Here is an 8,617-nt window from a genome sequence, read left to right as displayed (position 1 = left end):
TCCCCAGTGGTCTTCCCTCTTCTCTTCATCCTTTTGGTTTAATGCCTTTGTAATTCCACTATTACTGACTATTTGGGGAAAGGGGTGAGTGAAGTAGGATTTAGGAGGCAGTTATCTATTATTGTATAATGAATCACCCCAAAGCTTAGTGGCTGAAAACAACAATAATTTACTACTTTTCATGATGCTATGGGTTGATGGGGTGGTTCCTCTGCTGGTTTCACCTGGGCTGACTCAATAGTTGGCTGAGCTGAAAAATATAAGTTGGCCTTGTTCATAAGCCTGGTGGCTGGTGCTGGCTGTTGACTGGGGTGCCTCAGTTCTCTTCCATTGGCCCCACATCTTCCAGTGAACTAGACTAGCTTCCTTAAGGCATGATCTCAGGGTAATGTTCCAAAAGATTAAAGGTAGAAGCCTTAGAAGTCACACAGTATCACTTCCAACTAAATTCTATTGGTCAATGCAAGTCAGCCCAGATTCAAGATGTTTTCTCTCTCTTTGTCTCTCTCTCTCTGTCTCTCTCTTTCTCTCTCTCTCTTTTTTGATATTCTTTTTAAATTGAAGTCTAGTTGATTTACAATGTTGTGTTAGTTTCAGGTGTACAGCAAAGTGATTCAGTTTGGGATTAACTTATACATACTTCTATATATAAAATAGATAAACAACAAAAGACCTTCTATATGGCACAGTGAACTACATTCAATATCTTATAGTAACCTAAGTGGAAAATAATTTGGAAAAAGAATATATATATGTATAAAAGATATTTTCTTTTGATGGGAAGAGTGGCAAAGGTGCATAGTAAAGGGGCATGTATAGAGGAATAGAAAAAATTGTTGCAGCCATCTTTGTGAAAAAAAAAAATCTATGATAGAAAGAGAGAAAATAAATTTTGGAGATTGAGCCTCCATGTTTAAATGGAAGTTGTCTCGTGCTTTTTGTGTTACCCTGCACTACCAGAGTCTGTGTCCTGGACATTAATATAAGATCTTTGTAGAATTTTGCTAACCGAACCCCCATTGTTTTAGGTAGCTGTGAGTATATAGACCATAACGCCACACTGGAGAGAGCAGGAAAGCATGATAACTCCTATCAAAGGGCTTAGAAATGGAGAAACTTGGCTCAAATCCCAGTTCCACTACTGATAAGCCTATTACTTTAGGCATGTTACGTAGTCTCTCTGAGCCTCAATTTCCTTATCTGTAAAATGTGGTTTTGCATATAATAAATGAATGAACACATGTAAAACCCATACTTAGCACAATTCTTGACCCAAAGCAAGTGTTCAATAGTACCAGTAAGTATTTTTTTTCTGGGAAAATATTACGTTTCTAATAATTTAGCCACTGGAGATAGAATTTGAAAACTACAGTTTAAGTCCAGGCTCTTTGTAGAAATACTTTTGGGCTGTTGCAAGAATTCAATGAATTAAAACAGATCAAGTACCTAGAAGAGAGCCTGACACCTGACACATGCTTAGTGAGTGTTTTACGTGCACCCCTGCTTGCTTTGGTGGAGGCACCAAGCATACTTGGGCACTGACGGGGCCACTGTGATGAGCACTGCCACCTGTCAGGGATCAGGGAGTCTGCTACATACAGCAGGCCCGGGTGGCAGGGCTAACGTCCCTGGGTCTGCTCTCTACGGTCCAGATGGTCAGCTCACAGGTGTGCCCACCTCTACAGCTGTGGTTCTTAATCTGGGTTTTGCGGGTGAGACTCAAGGAGCTAAGAACCACCTGATGTTGCAGGAACACACTGGGTAATGCATCCTTCTGGGGCCAGAGTTCACAGTTTTCATTAGCTTCTCAGAGAGGTCACTAACCCACAAAATACCGAACTTCTCAGTTCTAGGGGCTCTTCCCTCCTTCCAGCATAGATCCTGCTAATGGGGTTTGGGTTAAGAAATACAAGTGTTTACCATGTTAGAATCACGATTAAAGTAGGAGTCAACAGGACCCAAAAAGGCTCTCATGTTGGGGAGGGGGTGAGATTCACGGTGAACGACACTAGGACTCCATTGCTGCTGCCCAGGGTCTGCGTTTGCACCCTGGCTGGCCTTCAGCTGTTTGCAAAATGTGGATGACTAGATAAGTGACCACCAGTGAAGTGAGCTGGTTTTCACCCTGTGCACGCTGTGGGCTTTTTCAGTGCCTGCCAGGCAGACCACATATCCTGAGCACTGTGTATGCTCCATCCTAAACTGTGGTTTGAATACATCAGACAAATCCTCACGATGCACCCAGGAGCAGAGAGGGGAGGGTCAGCCTTGTCTGGTGACTTCAGTGACATCTGTCTAAGGAGATCACCTGCTATTGCTTGACTGATGTTTTCTCTTGTTAGTTGTTCTAACATAGTCACACTTATGACCAAAAGAGTCAACTTTTAAGGCAGCAGCTTTCCTCGTGAACATGGCAGCGTATAGCCGTTAAAGGAGAAAAACAATCTCAGCAGAATGGCAGCATCTAAGCTAAGCCTTCCTCCTCTGAAGTTTAACTCTCTATCAGTCACCTTCCTCTTTTGTGATTCAAAGGCAGAGAGAAAAGGATTTCACCCAAACTGTGAAGTGTTCTTTGGCTGACCCAGTGCTGGGAGGGTTATGCAAAACCCTTGGAAAGGAGTCAGGGAGCGACCTGGAGCCTGACTTGAAAGCACCTAGGAAATTCGGTGGCAGGCAGAAAGAGAAATCTGCAGCCCCTCACGCCCAGCGAGGTCCATGCAGTTCCAGCACAGGGCACTGGCTTTCCCCAGCTGGAGTCTGTCTCCCTCTCTCTACTGCCCTCACCCTCACAGGACAGCGCTCCCCCTCTGGTGGGGGCCTGGGGAGGCAGCCAGGCCCAGGGCAGCTGGGACCAGGGTGAGTTAGCCTGTCTCTGTAGAGGCCCTTCCCGTGAGCCTCTCACCACAGGGAGTTGGTGACTCACTCTGAATAAGGCATCATAAATTTCTTCCTAAGACCACACTTGTCACTGAACCATTCCAACAATTTGGCAGGACAAGAGATCTGGCTCAGGGTAGCAGGGCCAATAGGTTCTCCTCTGTTTATAAAGTGTTTCCCTCTCAGGGCTGGAGAGAGGTGAGGACCCCCAAATCACTGTCACACATTCCATTTAGAGTTGGAATGCTTACACCCACTTCACATATGAGGGATGTTGTGACTCAGCCCCTCAAGGCCCAGCTGGGACAGACCCTGCACCTCGCCCCAGCTGGCAGCACTGCGCAGTGGCTGTGGTGGTAGACAGCTGGGCTCCTAGCTCTGCCAATTGCCAGCTGGGCGACCTTAAGCAGCTTCCTTAATCTCTCTAGAGTCTCCTTTTCCACATCTTTGAAATGGGATAATACTTAACTCGGGAGGCTTTTGTGACCATTTGGTGAGGCACGCTGGGTAAAGAGCTTTGAGCACAGGCTGGCACGCAGTGAGAGCCCACGCGGGTGACTGTTAGCATCCCGTGCTGACTCCTGTCGAGCGCGTTGCACCTCCCTTAGCGCACGACCGCCTCCACCCGGCTTCCCACTGTCCTCTCCTTTGGCACTCTGTCCTCTCATTCTTTCTTTAAAGAAAGGTGGCCATGCCTCACTGTATTACTTAATGCTCTCAGCTAGCCTTTGAGGGAGGTATTCTCATCCCTAGTTGGCAGGGGTGGAAACTGAGGCTGGGAGAGTTTGGGTGACTTTCCCGAGGCCACCACCAGGGGTGTGACAGAGCCAGATTTGAGCCTGGGTCTGATTCATGCCCCCCAACACAGCAGCTCCCAGGGGAAACCCGTGATCAAGGACCAGCTGCCACCAGGGAAGTTCCAGATACGGCCGAGTATTTCTGTCACTGCATTCTCCCAGACAGTTCATTCTAGGGACTCTGGATGGCTGCCAAGGAGGTGTGAACCAGAAGGCAGAAAGAGGACTTCCTTTGAAGAATGCAGGGAGGGGGCCGAGCTGTCACTCACTGAGCCCTGCAGTGTGCCCTCCTTGTGAAAGCTGTGCGTCTCTAATCCACACAGACTCCTGTGAGCCAGGCTGCGTGCGATCCCTGCTTCACAGAGGAAAAGGAGGCACGGAGGGGCCAGGTCACTCGCCCCGGCTTGCACCTCGGTGTCAACTGTGTTGTTCATCTCTCCCCCATTGCCTCCCGTCAGTGTGGGAGTGGCCCGAAGTTCAGCCAGAGCAGTCAGTTTTGGAAACCACATCCAGGCTAAATGACCTCACCCCACCAGCAGGGGCAGAACTGGTGGACCGCGTTCCTTCAGGAGCCTCCCAGATCCTCACTTGAGCATCCTCGAGTTGGTGTGTGTGTGCACATGTGAGGGGCATCTCCTGCTGCTCGCATACATCCTGGGGGATCAGCCCAGGCAGCAGCCTCCTCAGAACTGCCCACCTCAAAGCGACCTCTGTGTGTCTGCAGGAGCTGGACTTCATTAAAGAGCAAGGCAGGTCCTGGAGCCCCCGGGAGTCTTTCTGTCTCCCTGTGCTAAACTGTCCCCCGCCTGCTCCATGAGGATGGGAGCAATGTCCCCGAGAGCAGGAGCTCTGCCTCATTCTCCCAGGTACCTCTATCACTCAGAACAGTGCCGGTTTGGTGACAGACAGATTAACCAGTGATGATCTGACTGGTGAAAACCATCCAGCCCCAGTGATAAACAGAAGCCCATGTGGCAGGGATTTACTGGGCCACCGGAGAGTGAGGGGGTCCACATGGCTCCCCGGGCAGCTGCCAGGTGGAGAGCAGAGGTGGGAGGCACAGGCAGGCTGGACAGAAGGAACACATGGAGACTCCAAAAAGCATAGGTTCAAACTGGCTGAGGGCCACTTCCAACAAGAGAGGCCGACAGGCTGGCCAGGGTGCCCCGGTCTGCCCAGCCACGTGCTGGGCCCGTCATATGATATCGGGACTGCTAAAGGGCTTCTGCCCCCGCCACTGCCTCCTCTGCCTCTGACACCAAGAATCCACCATGAGAAGGGACTGCGGGGTAACGGAAAGATCCGCACTGGGAGTTACAAGCTCTGGGTTGGAGTGACCCCCTTGCTGTGTGCCATGTTTTCCCTCCAAGCCGGTGACCTTGGGACTGTCCTTCCAACTGTCCATCACAGCTTCACTGTCTGTAACTGGAGATGATGTCTCCCTCACAGGACTGCTGTGGATGTGAGAGCCTAGAACTGGCGAAGGCCCTGGACCCCCAGCCTGCCCCTGTCACGGCGGAATGCACTAACTCTGCCAAGATGCCAATTCCCTCAGGTGTCTCCTCAGTCCTCAGGGTGGGCTTTCCAGCCCAGTCCCCTCTCCACATTCCCCACCTCTGCCCTGCCCACACTCCAGCCCCAGAAGCTGGGCCTCCCTGCAGAGCAGGCTTGACACAGAAAGGAAATCATTAGCATAATCACCAGTTCAATTCTCTCCACTCATTCTCTGTGAAAACAATTTACTGGTGCCCAGAGGCAGGGCTGCTCCCACAGACACCAGGCTGGGGTGGCGAGGCTCCGGGAATTGTAGAATCCTGAGCTAATTAAGTGGAATTGATGCTCTTCAGGAAACAGGCTCGTGGTCCTGCTGCTCTGAACACATCACATTAAACACAAAAGGGGCCTCTGGAAAGTGTGATGAAGGCGCAGAGGGATGTGAACAACACAGATGATTAGAGGGCTGGGAAATGAGATGGATGTGAGATGACAGGTTAAGACAACTGAAGTATTTAGCCTTGAGGGAAGAGGAATGAGGGGCAGGCAACTTAATCACCCCTTCCTGTGTTTTGAGAAGAAGAGTCCCCGTCGGTTCTGTCTCTCCTTCAAGTCTGCGTTCTCTTGTCCTCACTCTCCGTATCTCATCCATCTCTGTGTTCTGTTTACTTGTCAGTTCATTTTGACATTTACGGAGCATCTACTCTATGCCAGACACTTTGCCAGGTTTTGGAGATGAAAACACACAATCTCTGCCTTGAAGGTCAAGTGGGAGAAGTGGCCAATAACCAACACTAATAAGGCCTCAGAAGGCAGGGCTTTGCATTTGTGTTGTTCACCGCTTTATTCCCAGGGCCTAGAACAGTGCCAGGCACATAGTATGTGCTCTACTGAATGCGTTGAAGCACTGCATGCTGCATCCTCCACCCAACCCGGCTGGCCCCTATACAGATCCCAGTGCCTGGGCGCTGGGGCCAGACTCTCCATACAAGGTCCTTCCTCCTGTGCACCGGCAGGAACAGGGGAAGTCCCAGGGAGCCTCCCTCCTAAACCACACAGCATTTGTTCATTGTCTAGATCATCCCAAAGCTGCTTTAGGGGAAGATGCAGGAACTTCACGTGCACACCTTAGATCTTCCCTGAAAAACCTGGGATAATGGACTAACCACTGGCTGAGGGAGGAGGGAGCAGGCCAGGATGATGCAACAGGCCAAGCAGGCTGGCAGTCAAATGAAATTGTAGCCAGTTGACAGGACGGTGGCATGAACAAAGGCCTCGCTGCCTCCCGGAACTGTTGCCAAGCATTGTGACACACGGGGCTAATGGCATCTGAGTGCGGCGCTGCAGAGGAGGGCCCACACGCTGGCAGCACTTCAGTCACTGCCTGCTCGCCTGAGGAAGCCCATTCATCACAGCACAAGGCCAATACAGTGCTCCCCAACTACGTACAGGGAGCAAGGACCAAAGCAGGGAGAGCAAGTACCTGCTGGTCCCCTTGGAAACAAATTCAAGAAGATAAAAACCTGTGGGTGGAAGCAGGTGCCCAGGTCTAGATAGGGTTGCCAGGGAATTCTGTGTTAATGGGGTCTGTTTACCCTCCTGGCTGCAGCCCACAGGGCTTTTGTTAAGCTTGGGCTCATGGTCTGGGCTATGGGCAGCAAGGTCGTTAGAAACCTGGGTTCAAATCCCAGCTGACCCTCCAAGCTGGGGGTTCCAGGTTGCAGAGGAACTGTCCTTTTGAGCTTTGTGGCCTCAGGCAAGTCATCCATAAAAAGTGCAAGTGGGCGAAGGGAGGGTTTATCTGCTCTGCTGACCTAACAGGTTTATTGGGAGAATCAAAGAGACAGGGCAGTGGAAGGGCCTTGGGAATCATAAAACATAGAGTGCAGGTAGGGGATGCAACCGTGCCCCTCCAGGGAGGGGGCCGTGCATAGGGAACAAAGGCACATGGAGGTGGCCTTTGGTTACCCATAGAAACCAACTGGCTTTCTTGGCACACCCCTCACATGCAGATGCCTTTTCAGACCTTGGTGTGGTTCTTACAATCACATTTAAGGTCCCTTAATGGGCAACCTATTGAGGCCCAGAGACACACAATTCATTTGGGTGTTTCTGAATGATTTCTTCAGGCAGATATGTTTATAGTCAGCTCATAATCACATGGCATTTTCCATTTCATAAAACTCACATTAATTTAAAGCTTAAATAACACCAAAAGATAGGCATTACTAGGCTCATTTTAGAGGGCATAATGTTAGAGGCACAGAGAGGTTGGGTGAGTTTCCCAAAGTCACACAGCCAGTTTGTATTTAAGTCCAGGCCTCTGATTATACATTAGACCAGTGCCGGTTGTGTAGATGTGACTGTCTCTCCTTCCCTTCTTTTTTAGGGTCTTTGGTTTGGGGCCCACTTTTGTTGTTTGCATTGCTTAAATATCTTCCCTGACAAATCTAAGCAGAACTCTCTTTCTGAAGGGGACAGCCTGGAATAGAGAATTCTCCCTGGGAAGAGCCAGTGTTCCAAGAGCTGAGCTGGGCAGCTTCCTCAGCAGGTGCCATTCCATCGGGCTTGGAGCATGGTAGGGCAGCTCACCTGGTGAGCACCATGCCTGCTCTGAGGAGCTGCAATCCCCATTAAGGCAGACACGACTATCCCAACATCTGAAGGGGGTTACAGGGGGTCTTCTAGGTGTCAGGTGATGGACACTCTTCTCAGACCAGTACAGTTCACTTCCTTCCCAGTGGAGAGCTTGTGTCTAGATTTTGAATGTTGAGAATTATACAGAGGGAAGAGGATTTTTGTTTATAATAAAGATGAAAGTGCTCTCTGACTTTTAAATGACACTTCACATATTGCCAACCAAGTTTGCATCCATTAGCACATTTAATCCTTACAATAGCCCTTTGAGAGTAGTTTTAACCCTGTGAAGTATTATTATTCCCATTTTAAAGATGGGGGAAACTGAGGTTTAAAAGTGCATAGATGACTTGTCCCAGGTCACAGGGCTGATACGTGGTAGAGATGGAACCAAGACCTGGTTCTTCTATCTACAAGCTCAGGGCTTTACAGATGACAACATTTTTTACCTTCCATGGGTGAGAATTTAATTAACAGTAAATTCAAAGGTTGGTTAGAGCTAGGGACTCCTAATGGGAATCCCCTTAAGTTTCTTGTAACATCATTGCCAGTGTCTTCTCGGAGAACCATAAAATCAAGCTAATGGCATCTACTAAAGCCCCACCACAAGCCTACAATCCAATATCACAGCCACTGATGTATGAAGATGGAAGGTATATATTGAGAGACTCACCAGTGGTTGTTTGAAGTCAGGTACATGAGCACTGCCTTTCCAGGCCTGGAGTGTTGCTTCAAGGAACATTCACAGCACAGCTCCAAGTTTATTGCCTGCATGCCCAGAGGAATTTAAGAATCAGTGTAACTCATAGTCC

Source organism: Camelus bactrianus, chromosome 23, assembly GCF_048773025.1.
Source record: "Camelus bactrianus isolate YW-2024 breed Bactrian camel chromosome 23, ASM4877302v1, whole genome shotgun sequence".
Lineage (NCBI taxonomy): Eukaryota > Metazoa > Chordata > Mammalia > Artiodactyla > Camelidae > Camelus > Camelus bactrianus.
The sequence above is the reverse complement of the archived record's forward strand: the minus strand, read 5'-3'. Positions refer to the sequence as shown.